Here is a 16,260-nt window from a genome sequence, read left to right on the forward strand (position 1 = left end):
CTGGCCCCCGACATCCACAGACTGGCCCCCACATTCACAGACTGGCCCCTGGCATCCACAGACTGGCCCCCATATTCACAGACTGGCCCGCGACATCCACATACCATTACTGTCACTGGCCCCCGACATCCGACTGGCCCCTGCCCCGACATCCACATTGACAGACTGGCCCCTGATATGCCGCCGTTGCCGCTCGCAGACTGTCATTTAACTGTGGCGCCGCCCACCGCCCTTTACACTGACACAAACACACACTAGCAGCGGGGGTGGGTGGCGCCACAGATGTAGACCAACTTCTGGTCTGCTTAAAAATGGCGGCCGGTGGAGACCTCTAGCAACCGGCAGGAAAAAAACGGGAAATTCAATTTCCCGGGACAAACCAAATTTTGCGGGACATTTCCCGGGACAAAATTAATTCAGGACAAATGTCCTAATCCTGGGAATGTCCCACGAAATTCGGGACAGTTGCCAACTATGCTATTTTAGAGGGACCCCCTTGCCTGGGCGTAGGTGTGGGTGGAGTCTGTGCCCCTTCATAATCTTGTGTGGGTGGGATGCTGGGCAAAAGGAACACAGGCACAGGCTACTCCTGACTTACACTATGTAGCTTTGTAGCCTGGAGAGAAGGCCTTTTGTGCCTAGGCCTGGAGAGAGACCCGAGATGGGAACCTACAGTAGGAGGACTTACGATGGAGAGAGAGCGGTAGAGGTGGCTGGACTTTCCGAGTTTAAAGTTATTTGCACTGAATGGCCTGATGTGTGAACATAAAGAACTGGCTGTATGGAGTGCCATCCTGTTACTTCACAGTAAAAGCATCAAAAGAGTATCTGGTGGACATTCTTTATTCAAAAAGGTAGGCTTCAGGCCTGGAGAATGTGAAACACAGTATGACAAGGCTTCTCCCATATACAGGTGTGTGTACCCTATCTCATCCCTAGCAAAAAGAAGAGGGGAGGGACTCTTGGCCAGCATGATCATTGCTGCCAACAATTCTGGGCCACTTTCAGGATCATCATATATTATATTAATGTTACAAAAGTAATTTAAACCTCTGTACATGGAGCAATTTTTTTATTTTTTTATTTCTTGGTTCTATAACTCCATGGTCGTGGTACAGTGTGATCCCAGGCGGGGTGCCGGGCCAGAGGAGTTTTTCTTTGCAACGTTACAGTGTATCACTAATAAACAGGATTTTTTTTTCTTTTTTTTTTCTTTGCTCCAGGGGAATATAGAGGTTTTTCTTTCTACTAGTGGGAGATATAGATGGACATTCACTTTTACTGAGCATGACATTGTACTTGTACTTGTCCTTTCCTTTTGTTTCTCTATTATACTTGTTACTGTTCTAATTTCTTAATAAACATATATTGTAAAAAAAAAATACAAAGGGATAACTTAAATGTTCATTCATTATTTTATGCAGTTAAACCATGTGAAATCACAGGGTTCCATACCAACAGTTTTTTGTACACATGCAAATATTTTTTTCGGTGCGGGCACATTATGCCTCTTTTTCCATTACAAGCTCATGTGACAAGATAAGATAATGGTTATTTAGTTTTTGCTTCAGAACAGTAGGGGTTCTGAGGGTTAATTATGTAGGTTGGCCTTGACATCAGTCTGGCCGGGCTGTGTTGGAAGTTCTGCCTGGTCATGTGAGCAGTGATGTGCACATGACAGGCCAGAATCTGGCCTAGTTGGATGTTTTGAGTATCAACCTTCTCGGAACCAATCAGTGGGAGTGCCGGGCCCCGCTGGGGAGTCTGGGAAGGGGTACTTAAGATGTGTAGGTCACGTGTTTGGGGGAGAGGAGTTTGTGAGGCCCGTGTGGTCTGTTCTCGTTCTAGGACCGGGGTAGCCCCGTGAGGGGTCCCGGTCACGGGTGTTCGACATCCCGCAACATGTTCCTGTTAGAGGCCCCTAATAGACCTGCCGGGTCTGGAGTAGAGATCCACCTGTTCCCGAGTCTCGGAACCTGCTGGTCCGAGGCGCAGTAACTGAGGGAGGATTCAAGGTGTCCGGGTGTGCTCTCGGCTTGGAGAGGCGCCGCAGCTCGTGGAAGTGACCGGGGGAGGACTCTTCGGAGGAGGGCCGACAAGTGGCATCCTGGGAAGTGCCTGGTTACTGAGTTGGGAAGGACATTGACGAATTCACGTTTTTCCAGTACCATTGAGGAGACAGAGAACGTTCCAGGTACTGAGGAAAAAGGTTCCTGTTCACCCTTAGTTACAACTTGTACACGTTCATAGGATTGTTTCAAATATTTGAGTCGACGTGCTGACTGCCATGATCTCTGGCTAGAGATCGATTCAGCCTTGAAGTACACAGCTGCGAGTGCCTACTCTCTGGGTGGAATTAGAGACTTTGCTAGACCTGCAGTTCAAGGTGCCCGAGTTCTTCACCCGTGCCCTCTGTTCCCATGAGAGACTGTGTTATTGGATGTTACTACTGCAAAATAAAACCTTTTAAAAAGGACTTTATCTGTGTCAGCGTTCAAGTTGTTGGGTATCAACCCTGGGAACCCCTAGATGTGGAAGAGCAGGCAGAGAGGAGGTAACTGGTAAGCCCAATAAGTCAAGGCCGCCCTGCAAGGGTTGTGGCTGCTACACATGATAATACATTTTGTTTAGGTACAGTGTTGCATGACTGTGCAATTGTCAGGTAAAGTAATGCAGTGTCGAATAGCAAAAAATGGCCTGGTCATGGAGTGGGTAAAACCTTCCAGAGGTCAAGTGGCTAATTCCTAAAACATTGCTTACAAGAAAACATTGCATGACATTTTTCACCAAACATCTTTTGAAGTTTTTTTGAGTTACCTCAATGTCCAGGTGGCAAAGTGTGCATTTGCACTTTCTGCTGCCTCTAATGCTGTGTACACACGGTCAGACTTTCCGGCAGAATAAGTCTGATAGAATAATTTCATCAGATATTCCGATTGTGTGTGGGCTCCAGCTGACTTTTTTTCGAAAATGTTGATAGACCTAGAAATAGAACATGTTTTAAATCTTTCAGACGGAATCAATTCCTATCAGGAAAATGGTTAGTCTGTATGCTGTTCCGACCAAAAATGAAGCAAGGGCAGCTATTGGCTATTGGCTTAAAAACTTCCTTTTTCTAGTCCCAGCGTACATGTTGTACGTCACTGTATTCAAAATGATCGGACTTTGGTGTGATCGTGTATAGGCAAGTCCATTTCAGCGGAGCTCCGTCGGAAAAAAACGTCAGAGTTTGTCCTGTGTACACGGCATTATAAAGCTGGAGGAGAGCTATGCTCTCTGCATTCCACTTCTTGAGCTTTGATACAACTACAGGAATGTTATTGATGTAGCTGAGCAACAACAAATCTGTATGCAGGTAATGTGTTTACACTTGAAGTCCTGTGAGGTAACCGCTGTGAGAAGTTGACCTTAACTTGCATCATGTTCTGTGTAAATATTCTTTAATCTATAAAATACAGATATGAAGCATTTAATACAATGGTGTTAATCGATAATACAAGGATAGACATGCCATAAGTTTTCTAAGGACACAGAAAACAGAAGCAAGATACTAAGATGCAATATTTTGCAGAAACCTTCATTGTTGTTGTTTGAAAACCATGGTAGTGGTCTTTATTAAAGCTGAACTCAAGTTATCTCTAAACTATCACCTTTCAGTTTCTCCCACCCCATCCCCACAACACAGCAAGGGTTACACACTTGTTTTGTTTAGGAGCAAAGGGAAAAAGTCTCCAGCAGCCATTGCTTGTCAACCCCTTTCCAATACTCCCTGGATATGGGTGGCCCTCAACAAAATGCATAACGCAGGACCATTGGTGACGTGATATCTCATAGAGGGCCTACAGGAGGACAAATGCTGCATTTAATTATGTACCAGGCTATATGTGTAAACTCCACTAATCATAGTTAATTTCTAAATTGGTGATATAACCTCTTTTATTTTTATAAAAATATAACTATTGTCTTGAAAAAATTAACATATGAAAAGCACTTGATAGTCAGTATTCTCTTGCTGTTTTCTTACTGACTTGTTAGTTATCTAATGGTTGCCCTGGTCACTTAGTTGGCAGTCTGTTATCTGTTGGCCCATCAAATGCTATGCTCACCTCCAATGACCATGTGCATACTGCTTAGGTGCCTCCTCCCATTCATTAATGTAGAAGAGAGGAGTAAAATTCCAGACATGGAGAGGGCATCTATAAAATAAAAAACTCAGAAGACTTGGTTACACGGTCCCGCTCAATATACTATATATATATATATATAGTGTAAATACAGACATCTCTCTCCACTAGTCCCATAGTTGTATGTGCATCAGTACAGGCATCACTAGCGACAGGCACTTACCTCACATCTCTTGCCTGGTGCCCAGGCTACTGACACCCCTCCATGTTTATTTTACTGTCCCTGCTGGCCAGGTTAGAGAAGTTGTGTCAGATGCACTGAGCAGCTCCCATTGCACTGTATAGAAAAAAGTGAAATAGACACAGGTGGTAAGAGAGCCAGTTCAGTTGCTAGAAGGAAGGAGACAGCTGAAGAGATGGAGGGGTGTAGGGGCTGCAGTGGAAAAATGGTGAAGCTTGGACAGGGTTGGAGGGAGTGCAGAGATTAGCTGAGGGGGAGCTGTGAATGGAAGTCCAAAGGTGGTCTATGGATAGGGATGCAGAGTTGAACTGTGGGCAGGGGTGTGGATGTGAGCTTTGGATGGGGGTCCAGAGTACCTGAACCAATTCTTGCTCTCTCTCTCTATATATATATGAATATGTACATGCACACACTTAATAGCCAAATGCTTGTGAACACCTGACCATCACACCAATATGAGCTTGTTGGCCATCTCATTCCAAAACTCTGTACATTATTATGGAGTTGGTCCCTCCTTTGTGGCTATAACAGCTTCTACAGTTCTGAAGTGTATCTGTGGGGAATATATGTCCAATCTATTAAGCCCACCTTCCTCCTCACCATACTCAGCAAACCATGTCTAAATGGAATTGGACCTTGTGCAAAGGGGCACATTCATGTTGGAACATTAAGGTCTTTCCAAAACTGCTGCCACAAGGTTGGAAGAAAACAATTGTCTGAAATTTCATTGTATGCTGTAGAAATGGAAGCACACAAACTCAATAATCTGTCAATATGGTGTCTAAATGTCTGGCAACTATTCAAAACTAAACAGGTGAACATTTCTTCAACACACATGCAATTAAACCAATCCATCCAAAGATGGCTGCCCTTAAATAAAAGGAAAACAAATCTGTTAAAAAAATGATAGGTCTTTCAAATTTTAAGCAACAAAGCATAAACCAAATAAAGAAATTTGATGAAAAACAGCAGCAGTTGCTGCCTATAATGTTCTGACAACCAAGGAAATGCAAACCTTTCACCCTGCATTAAACTACATTTATTTAGTTCCTATTTTCAATGTCTTTGTACTGGTGAATATCTCTGAGTTCTGCACTGGAAAAATGTCATGTAGCATATTGAATGGAAGCATTCAGCAGCAGCAGCGGCCTTTTCTCACAAGAGACAACAAAGTAATCAGCGGTCTTGTCGTAGATCTTATTCATTCATCTGCTTCAGTCAGACATCGTCGCACAGAGCTGTAAAGCAGAGATCACGCAAGATGAAACTCACAAGCCTCATTTCATGACATCTTGTATTTTTTCCCTAAACCTCGATTTTAGTAAACATTCATCTGCTGCACAAAACCACCTTTTGTCTCTATAGACACACACTGATAAAGTTCCAATCTTTGGTTGAAAGAATAGAAGTGATAGGATTCTTACCTGCACTTTACTCAGTAACAGAGCAACTAGGCTTGTGCAATTCGTTTCGTAACGAATCGAAATTCGGCCGAATTTTGCATCTTTCGGACATTCGGATGCATCCGAATGTCCGAATAAAAAAATAACAAATTACAACGAATACGAAAGAAATATAACGAATGAATTAGAATGAATTCGACATGATTCGAAATTATTTCAACCGCATTCGAAATTATTTCAACTGCATTCGAAATTATTTCAACTGCATTCAACATTATTTCAACCGCATTCGAAAATATTTTGTGACCCAAATTTAGGGCCATGTATCTCGGGGTCACTTGGTGCTAAATACTTCAAATTTGGATATGTTGTAGTGCTATTATTATTGTGTTTGCATACCAAATTTGGGGTTTCTAGCTATAAGTGACCCCGAGATATGTGGCCCCAAAATCGGGTCGCAAAATGTTATTAGTTATTAGAGCAGAGAATGACATTTTGCGACCCGAATTTGGGGCCACATATCTCGGGGTCACTTATAGCTAGAAACTCCAAATTTGGTATGCAAACACAATAATACTAGCACTACAACATATCCAAATTTGGAGTTTCTAGCATCAAGTGACCCCGAGATACATGGCCCTAAATTCGGGTCACAAAATATTTTCGAATGTGGTTGAAATAATGTCGAATCATGTTGAAATCATTTCGAATTCGGTAGAAATATTTTCGAATTTGGTTGAAATATTTTCGAATGTGGCCGATTTTTTGAATTCGGTAGAAAACTAAACAAAATCCGAAAACAAATTTAAGGAGGTTAACGAATATAACTAAACGAAATTAATGAATTAACGAATTAAAACGAAACAAAACTAAACAAATTTTTTCCTTTTGCACATGTCTAAGAGCAACACTGGAGTGATAAAAGGAAGAATACTTGGGGGAAGACGATGCTGAATAATCCCAGCAATATGACCTTGAAGCTAGCTACATCACAGTGCCAAAACGTGCATTTCTAATAGAAAAATATATACATAGCCACATTTTATTACCTTTATATTATATTATATAACCTTTTATTTTCCTTGGCAAGACAGGTGAAAAACAAAGTTTCCAAGATAGGGAATAGGTAGGCGACATGTCCTAGAGAAATTATGAGAGCGATTCTACCTTGCCCGTTGGCTGTTAAATGTTCAAATATTTTGCAGGAACACCAAAGCTCTCTGTACTTTACTATGTAAATAGTGGCTTCAGTTCTTTAAAGCGGACCGTCAGTAATTTTTTCAACTTTCCATCTATTAAATCTTCTGTCCTTGTTGTTTTAACATTGGATAGTAAAACATTTTTTTCTGTCAGTAAATACCTTATACAGCCCACTTCCTCTTTCTTATCTGGTCATTAACCTAGGCTTATGACATCATTCATAGCTCTCTCTCTCATTCTCCTGAGATTTTGCCAGGAAAGGAGGGGGGATGAGTCATAAGAGGGCCAATAAAAACCGCAGGGCTGCAGAGCTGGAGGTGTGCCTCTGTGTGTCTGTGTAAATCCAGGAAGTGAACAGGCAGCAGCTTCAGCACATGATTAGAGCCTGAGGCTCTAATTGGTTTAAAAAAAGGGTGGGCTCAAGGCCAAAATTAATATTCGCTATTATCTTCCTGATTCTCCTCCCTGCCAATCAGGAAGCAGGTCCTGAGAGCATCAGCCGCCACTTGTTAAAACTGAACTCTGGGAAATCTGAAAATTCTCCATTGCAATAGGGCTGTACCACCGCAACAGTTAACTGCTTGTTTAGATCTAGGGGAGAGTAAAGCACTTTTACTTACCCAATCCCCCATTTTATACATCCTCAGATGATGCATCCTCACGCAGTGGACTGTTCCTTGGTATCCTTGTCATGTTTTTCATGCTTTGTGATATGCCTTGAAATGTTATATGTATTCCTCTGTCCCTGACCCCTCCTCATAGCTCAGTTTCATTCTGTATAGATAGTTCCACCCTTTGTTCATTTTCCCAGTAATGCATCTCAGCCATATGTCTCATGGAGTGGATCAGATTATGCTCCTTTGGCCTATCCGATGTTCATTGTTGTAAGATCCTCACAGTTTATGGATTAAAGATCTGGCAGGTGTCGTCTGGCTTAAGTGACTAACTGTTTATCCAGCTAATATTGGGTTATCGATATCTCATCACAACTGTAAGAGATCACGCTTTCAATGCTTAGATTGGAGAGGCAGAACAGTCAACAGATCATTAGAAAAGGACAAGTCAAAAGATCTTTGGAAAGATCAGTAAAATGTCTTCCATAGGATCCTTGCTCGCTCTGGATACACAGTGAGATGTTATATGGACACTGGAAATATCAGCTACAGACAGTGCAGCCATTACTACACAAGTCTGTATGTGTCTGCAAGCAAGTCTCTTCATAGCACTCATCAGCCACAGGACAATATTACTGCTGTGAATGTTCATACTACACTGCCTTTGTATGCAGTAGCACATGGCTTTTTGGCTGTGAAATCTTAGAAGAGAGTCAAAGTAAGGGCTCTTTCACATGGACATGTCCATGCACGGAGCCCGCTCTGCTCAGCGGAGGATTGCTCCGACGATCCCCGCTGAGCAGGCAGATGACAGGTCCATCTCTGCACACTGTGCAGGGACGGACCTGTCAGAGCGCTGCTCTCCCCCATGGGAGATTGGATGATGACGGACTGCAGAGTCCATCGTCACCCGATCCGATCCGCAGACAGATGGAAAAGAGGTTTTTCCTCCGTCACACTTTTTCGGATCGGAGCAGGTCGGATGTCAGCGGGCATGTCAACGATGACATTCGAACTCCATAGAGGTCTATGGAGCGTCCATTCAGGTCCACCTATAAAACTGACAGGCGGACCTGAACGGATCATCTGTGTGAAAGAGGCCTAAACCTTTCTGAAACCTTAGCCTAGGAGCCTGAGCCAGGCACCTCAAATTGATACATTTCTCTGCCGCTAATACATAATGCTGCAGCTTCCCCCCGAGTCCCCGTTCTACTTACCAATACCCCCTCTATCTCATCCCAGGGACGAGCACCCCAGCAAAAGCAGATGTCTCGGGTCCTGATTGGATGGATTGATAGCAACGCAGCCATTGGCTATTATTTTAGCAAAAAGTAAAAAATATTGTGTTTTTCAAAATTGTCGCCCTTCTTTTGTTTATAGTGCAAAAAATAAAAAACGCAGTAGTGATCAAAAAGATCATCTACACTCAGTCACAACAACTCATAAAAGCCCATGCAGATGCTGAAGAATCTAAAATTCAGCCAGATTTCGCCCCAAAAGAAAGCAGAAATGGAAGCTGAAGCTGCGCACCAGAAAGCAGATTTGGAAGTTCAAGCTGCACGCCAGAAAGCAGAGATGGACACTGAAGCTGCAAGCCAGAAAGCAGAGAAGGAAGCTGAAGCTGCACACCAGAAAGCAGAATTAGACGTTTTGGAAAAACAATGTGAGCATGTCACAGCCATGGCAAGGTTAAGGGTCTTAGAGCAAGTCGCTAGTGAAAGCAAAAGATGACAGCAGTTGCAGACACTCAGTTGTATCTTATGCCTTAGATTATTCACACATTCACATGCCTCTCTAGAACGTCAACGCCCTGTCACAGCAGCCAAAGCACTCAATTAAAGTCTCTTTTCTGCACTACTGTACCTCAAGACAATTTGCCTTTATATCTTCCAGTTCATCAGACTGCAGTATCTCAGCAAACAGCAGACACTGGTATGCATATAATAGACTACAAGTAAATCAACAATGTTTGTCATGCTAAGGCACTCCCAGGTGTAAGCAGGGATATTGATATAGAAAAGTCAACCTTTTGACACAGTAATTCCATTGTTGCAAATATCGCCAGCATTCAACCAATATATGGTATGGGTAAGGAGTAGAGATGAGCTTGATGTTTGAAGAGCGAACATTATGGGGCATTCGTGGCAAATTTGAGTGATGCAGAACACCTCATAATGCACTGCGAAATCACCTGACCTGTATGCTTTGGCCAATCACAGCGCCCTCTGCTAAGAGAGCCATAATTGTCCAAAGTCAGGGTGTCTATGGCCAATCATGGCTCAGAGGGACTAAGTCCACGCCCCACACTATATAAGGCTGCTTACACGGAGGCCGTATGTAGTGTTGGTGGTGTGGACAGAGAGCTTGATTTCGATTGAGCAGGCAGGTTATTCAGTTAGTGGCAGTGTATTTGAGATATATATATATATATTATATATATATATATATATATACACACACACACACACAAACACACACACACACACACACACACACACACACACACACACACACACACACTCACTCTGCATCCAGTGTAGTCTATATCTACACTTCAGGCGGTGTACACAGTATATACTACAGTGTCTACTACACTTCTGGTGGTGTACACAGTATATACTACAGTGTCTACTACACTTCTGGTGGTGTACACAGTATACAATACAATGCAGCCTTAGTACAGTTGTTAATACAGTGCAGGCGGTGTACACAGTATTTATTACAGTGTGTACAGTTTCTACTACACTTCTGGTGGTGTACACAGTGTCTAATACAGTGTAGTGTGGTGTTGCAAAACAAAATATACTTTATGCAGGGCCGTCTTTAATTTTGATTGGGCCCTGGGCAAACATTTTCTTGGGCCCCCTCCTCCATTCTGAGACATACAAAAAATAGCAGGTAGACTCAAAATCAGTTTACTGCAGCAGATCACGCAGTGATTGCAATTGTTTGCCAGAGGTTACAGCCTATCCTTACTGCTCGCTGGCTGGTTGCTAGAGGTTACAACACATAATTTCTGCTTGACGATTGGTTGCTAAAGGTTAATGCACATCATTACCACTTACTGATTGGCTGCTAGAGATTAAAGCAGATCACTACTGTTCACTGATTGGTTGCTACAGGTTAATGCACATCATTACCTCTCACTGAGCATTGGAGCAATCCTAAATAATTGAGCAAGTAAAGGGGCACATTAATACACATACTACAGGAGAGTGTCAGAGAGTGCAGACATACTACAGGAGAGATTCAGAGACTGCAGACATACTGCAGGAGACAATCAGAGACTGCGGACTTACTGCAGGAGACAATCAGAGACTGCAGACATACTACAGGAGACAATCAGAGACTGCGGACATACTACAGATGACAATCAGAGACTGCGGACATACTGTAGGAGACAATCAGAGACTGCAGACATACTGCAGGAGACAATAAGACTGTGGACATACTGCAGGAGACAATCAGAGACTGTGGACATACTACAGGAGACAATCAAAGACTGCGGACATACTGCAGGAGACAATAAGACTGCGGACATACTACAGGAGACAGAGACTGCGGACATACTGCAGGAGACAATCAGACTGCAGACATACTACAGGAGACAATCAAAGACTGCGGACATACTGCAGGAGACAATCAGAGACTGCGGACATACTGCAGGAGACAATCAGAGACTGCGGACATACTGCAGGAGACAATAAGACTGCGGACATACTACAGGAGACAGAGACTGCGGACATACTGCAGGAGACAATCAGACTGCAGACATACTACAGGAAACAATCAAAAACTGCGGACATACTGCAGGAGACAATCAGAGACTGCGGACATACTGCAGGAGACAATAAGAGACTGCGGACATACTACAGGAGACAGAGACTGCGGACATACTGCAGGAGACAATCAGACTGCAGACATACTACAGGAGACAATCAAAGACTGCGGACATACTGCAGGAGACAATCAGAGACTGCGGACATACTGCAGGAGACAATCAGAGACTGCGGACATGCTACAGGTGATGGTCAGAGAACTTTCAGCAACGCACAGCTTGACAGTTGAATAACACAGCTCAGGGTTTAAGCAGTCAGGCATTTTATGGGTGCAAGGACATACCTGGGCAGCCAAACTCACTACATACATTTAGAGGTATGTAGGAGGGGCTTCCATTCTCTGATCTCACTACAACAGCCGGGAGCTCCACTGATGCTTTGTAGGGGGGCCCCGTTACCCGTGAATTGGGGCCCCGATGAAGGTTTTGCAGAGTGCACAGAGGACACGGGAGGCTGTATTCCCACGCTAGCCAGCTAAGAGGGGGTGGGGCCGGGAGCTCCACTGACGCTCTGACCCCGCCCCTGTGCAGCCTGTATGCTCGGAACAAAGCGGCTGTAGTGAGAGCCAGTGATCGGAGTGGGAGCATCAGTGGAGCTCCCGGCCCCACCCCCTCTATACTGGCTGGGGAATACAGAGATCTGGGGGCAGGGCCGGGAGCTCCACTGACACTCCCACTCCGATCACTGGCTCTTACTACAGCTGCTCTGTTCCGAGTATACAGGCTGCACTGGGCGGGGTCAGAGCGTCAGTGAAGCTCCCGGCCCCACCCCCTCTCAGCTGGCTAGCACAGGAATACAGCCTCCCATGTCCTCTGTGCACTCTGCAAAACCTTCATTGGGGCCCCAATTCGCGGGTAGCAGTGCGGGCCCCCCTACAAGCATTGGGCCCAGGGCAGGTGCCCCGTTTGCCCTGTGCTAAAGACGACCCTGACATCAAGGCCACCAAGGAGACGCAGATGCTCACAGGCCACTAAAAGAGGGCAAACAGCCACTGTGTCTACAGTCAACAGTGCTGGTCCAGGACATGGTGCATCCTCTGCAGGTGGCCGTGGGGCACGCTTGTCCTTTTTTTCTGCTGCTAGCCATGTTATTGAGCTAGAACATGCAGAAGAGTTGGTGGAGTGGATAACAAAGCCGTCCTAATCCTCCTCATCCTCTGTCACCCAGGCTCAGAGTAGTTTTACAACGCAGCTGCCAAAGCAGCCTATTCCACCAGCTCCTTGTCCACAGTCACTCCTTCTGTAGCCCTGCCATCATGCACGGAGGAGTCCCCAGAATTATTCAACCACAGTGTCGGGTACATGCTGCTGGAGGATGCGCAGAGATTTGAAGGCTCCGATGTTGGTCCCCAGGTTGAAGAAGAGAGGAACGTGACCCTAGAGAGAGCGGGTGCCCAAGGCAGACAAGAAACTGGCCGTCATGTTCCCCCAGCTGTAGCATACTGCCAAGTTTGCTGCAGTGATGAGGAGGGAGGGGAGGATGAGGTCACTGACTGTACTTGGGTGCCTGAGTGAAGAGAGGAGGAGGAGGAGGAGACACAACTACAATGAGGTAGGATGTCCTCTAGGGGGCAGCTCAAGGGTAGCCTCTCTATTGCATCACACGGCAGAGCTACGCAGGCGCAGGTCACTGCTGACTCTTTCCTGATTTTTTAAAGTTCCTTGGTGTGGGCCTTTTTCAACACGTGTGCAGCAGATTGCTGTTTGCAACCTATGTCTGAAGTGGATTAAGCGTGGCCAGAACAGCAGCAGCAGCTTGGGCACCACATGCTTGACCAGACATATGACGACCTGCCATGTAGTCCGTTGGCAACAGCACTTGAAAGACCCACATCAAAGAAAAAGGCAGGACGTCTCCTTACTCCTCCTCTGGGACCTCCAATCCTTCTATACCCCCAGTCCTCTCAAAAACCTGCACTGATAGGAATGAAGGTATAGCAATAGGTGTTCCAAGTATTTGCAGCCAATCTGCTAGCAGTACATCACTATCTAATTTTAGCAAGTAAATTTCCCTACTCCGGTTGCTGAACCGTAAAAAGAAATTTGGTCCCAGCCATCCACATGCTCAGCGTCTAAATGCTAGCTTGGCGAAATTGCTAGCACTGCAACTGCTGCCTTTTCAGCTGGTAGACTCTGCCCCATTTCGTGAATTTGGGAAATGCGCTGTACCTCAGTGGCAGGTTCCAAATCACCATTTCTTTGCACGGAAGGCCATTGTTTTGGCCTCAGACAGGGCGGTCAGCAGTAAGGTGCATATTACTGCTGACTCATGTTCCAGTGAGCAGGGACATTACCTTTCCTTCACGGTGAACTGCACTGGATAACTCTGCTGGCAGCTGGGAAGGAAGGAGGACAGGGTTCGGTGTTGTTAGAGCTTGTTCCACCACCACACCTCCAAAATGCTAGTGGCGATTCTGCCATGGCTCTCTCCTTCACCCCCTCCTCTTCTTCTTCCTCTATGGCCTCTTCAGCAGATTTGTCCTCTGAACCAGCAGTGCTTCGTAAATGTTCAAGGGGCTACGCAAACAGTCAGGCTAAAAGATGCCATGCAGTGCTTGAGTTGGTCTGCCTAGGGGACAGGAGACTCACTGGGCCAGATATTCTGTCAGCTCTGCGGGGGCAGGCTCAGAGATGGTTGATGCCATGCCAGCTTCAGCCAGGAATAGTTTGCGACAATGGCACCAACCTTTTCTCCGCCCTCTGACAGGGACACTTGACTCATGTTCCATGTTTGGCGTTCTGAATTTGGTGGTGCAGTGGTTCTTGAGCAGGTACCCAGACTTACAGGATCTCCTGAGGCAGGGCAGAAATGTCTGTGGTCATTTCCCCCGATCATACAATGCCAGTGCTCGGCTGGCTGACATTCAAAGGGAATGTAACCCGCCCACCAACCGCCTCATTTATGACATGCCCACCAGGTGGAACTCAATGTTGGCAATGCTTCAGCGGCTGCACATGCAGCAGAGGGCCATCAATGAGTACCTGTGCGAGTATGGCACCAGGACAAGGTCAGGGGAGCTTGGCTTCTTTTCGCCATGCCAGTGGCTACTGATCAAGGATGCATGCACTATCCTGTCACCATTCAAGGAGGCCACAAGGATGGTGAGCAGCAACAATGCATGCATCAGTGACACTTTAGTCTTCCTGTTGCAGCACACGCCTTGTGGAATCATGGACAGGGCACTTGAGGCAGAACAGTGGGAGGAAGAGGAGAACTTCCGTACCTCTCACGACACTTTTTATCTAGATAGCATCCCTGCGAGCCCGCCAAACACATAGGAAGAAGAAGAGGAGGATGAGGATTGTGTCAGTATGGATGTAGTGGGATAACACTCAGCAGCAGTCTTCAAGGGATGGTTTTCAGTCCCCAGAAACCCAAGGAGTTGTAGGTGGCTGGGAGGAGGTAGTTACGGATCATGTGATCCTTAGTGACCCACAGGACTCAGAATCTAATGCCTCTGCAAACATGCATTGCATGGCCTCCCTGATTCTGCAAAACATGCAAAAGGACCCTAGGACTCGTGGTATCAAGGAGAGGGATCATTACTGGCTGGCAACCCTTCTTGATCCACATTACAAGGGTAAGGTTACAGAACTCATCCTGCCTTTGCAGAGGGAGCAGAGAATGAAACACCTTCAAGAGGCTTTGAAGAAAAGTTTGTCCAACGCATTTCCAGACCCTAGGAGGTTACAATATCCTGGTGCTGGACAACGTGTTGCTGAGGCTTCGTTCAGTCAGAGGAAGATCGGTGGAGAAGGTAGCCAGCTAATCGATGCCTTTAAACAATTTTTCAGTCTTCAGCGCCAAGGTCTGATCAGTTCAAGCAACCCTCACCAGCGTCTGCATTACATGGTGCAGGAATATCTAGTGAAGACTTGGAGACCTTTCCAACAGAGCAACCACTGGGTTACTGGGTCTTGAGGATGGACCACTGACCAGAACTTGCTCAATATGCAATTGAGCTACTGGCAGGTCCTGTATCCAGCGTTCTTTCTGAATGCACATTCAGTGTTACTGGTTTGTAATGGATCAAAGAGTGTGCCTGTCCACAGACTCCATTGATAGGATCACATTCATAAAAATGAATCAGTCTTGGATCAACAGCTATCAAGCACCTGATGCTGATGTAACTGATTGAATTTGCTATGGATGTGGGATCCCTTGAAGACTGCCTATGCTGACTATAATATTCCTCCTCAATCTTGATAATGCTAGCGTCCAACACCACCACCACAAAAGGCCCAATTTTTCTGCCCCTGTTTAACAGGGGCATGAAATTACAATTGTTGATCTAATATTTAACAGCAGGGCCCATTCCTGCGCCCAACAAGAGTATCTGTGAGGGGCTACAGTGTTATGGCACCACCACCCAAGGCCCAATTTTTCTGCCCCTGGTTAACAGGGGCATGCAATTACAATTTTTGTACTAATATTTCACAGCAGGGCCCGTTCCTGTGTCCAACAAGAGTATCTGTCAGGGGTTACAGTGTTCTGGCACCACCACCCAATGACTAATTTTTCTGTCCCTGTTTAACAGGGGCATGTAATTACAATTTTTGACCTAATATTTCACAGCAGGGCTCATTCCTGTGCCCAACTGTCAGAAATCAGAAAATCAGGCTGAGACAGAAGTACAGTTAAATCACACTTGTTTACTAATACAAGAAAAAAGAACAAACGTAGTCAAAACATAGCCAAAGTTCAGTAAGGCTCGGTTCACACAGGGGGCGACGCGAGGCGACACGACTTGCCGCGCCGCGACCTGCCGCGACCTCAGCGGCGACCTGCAAATGACTTCTGTATAGAAGTCAATGCAAGTCGTCCGAGGTCGCCCAAAAG

Source organism: Lithobates pipiens, unplaced genomic scaffold (assembly GCF_037356315.1).
Source record: "Lithobates pipiens isolate NorthernLeopardFrog02 unplaced genomic scaffold, aLitPip1_a1.2 Scaffold_16, whole genome shotgun sequence".
In the NCBI taxonomy this organism is placed as follows: Eukaryota; Metazoa; Chordata; class Amphibia; order Anura; family Ranidae; genus Lithobates; species Lithobates pipiens.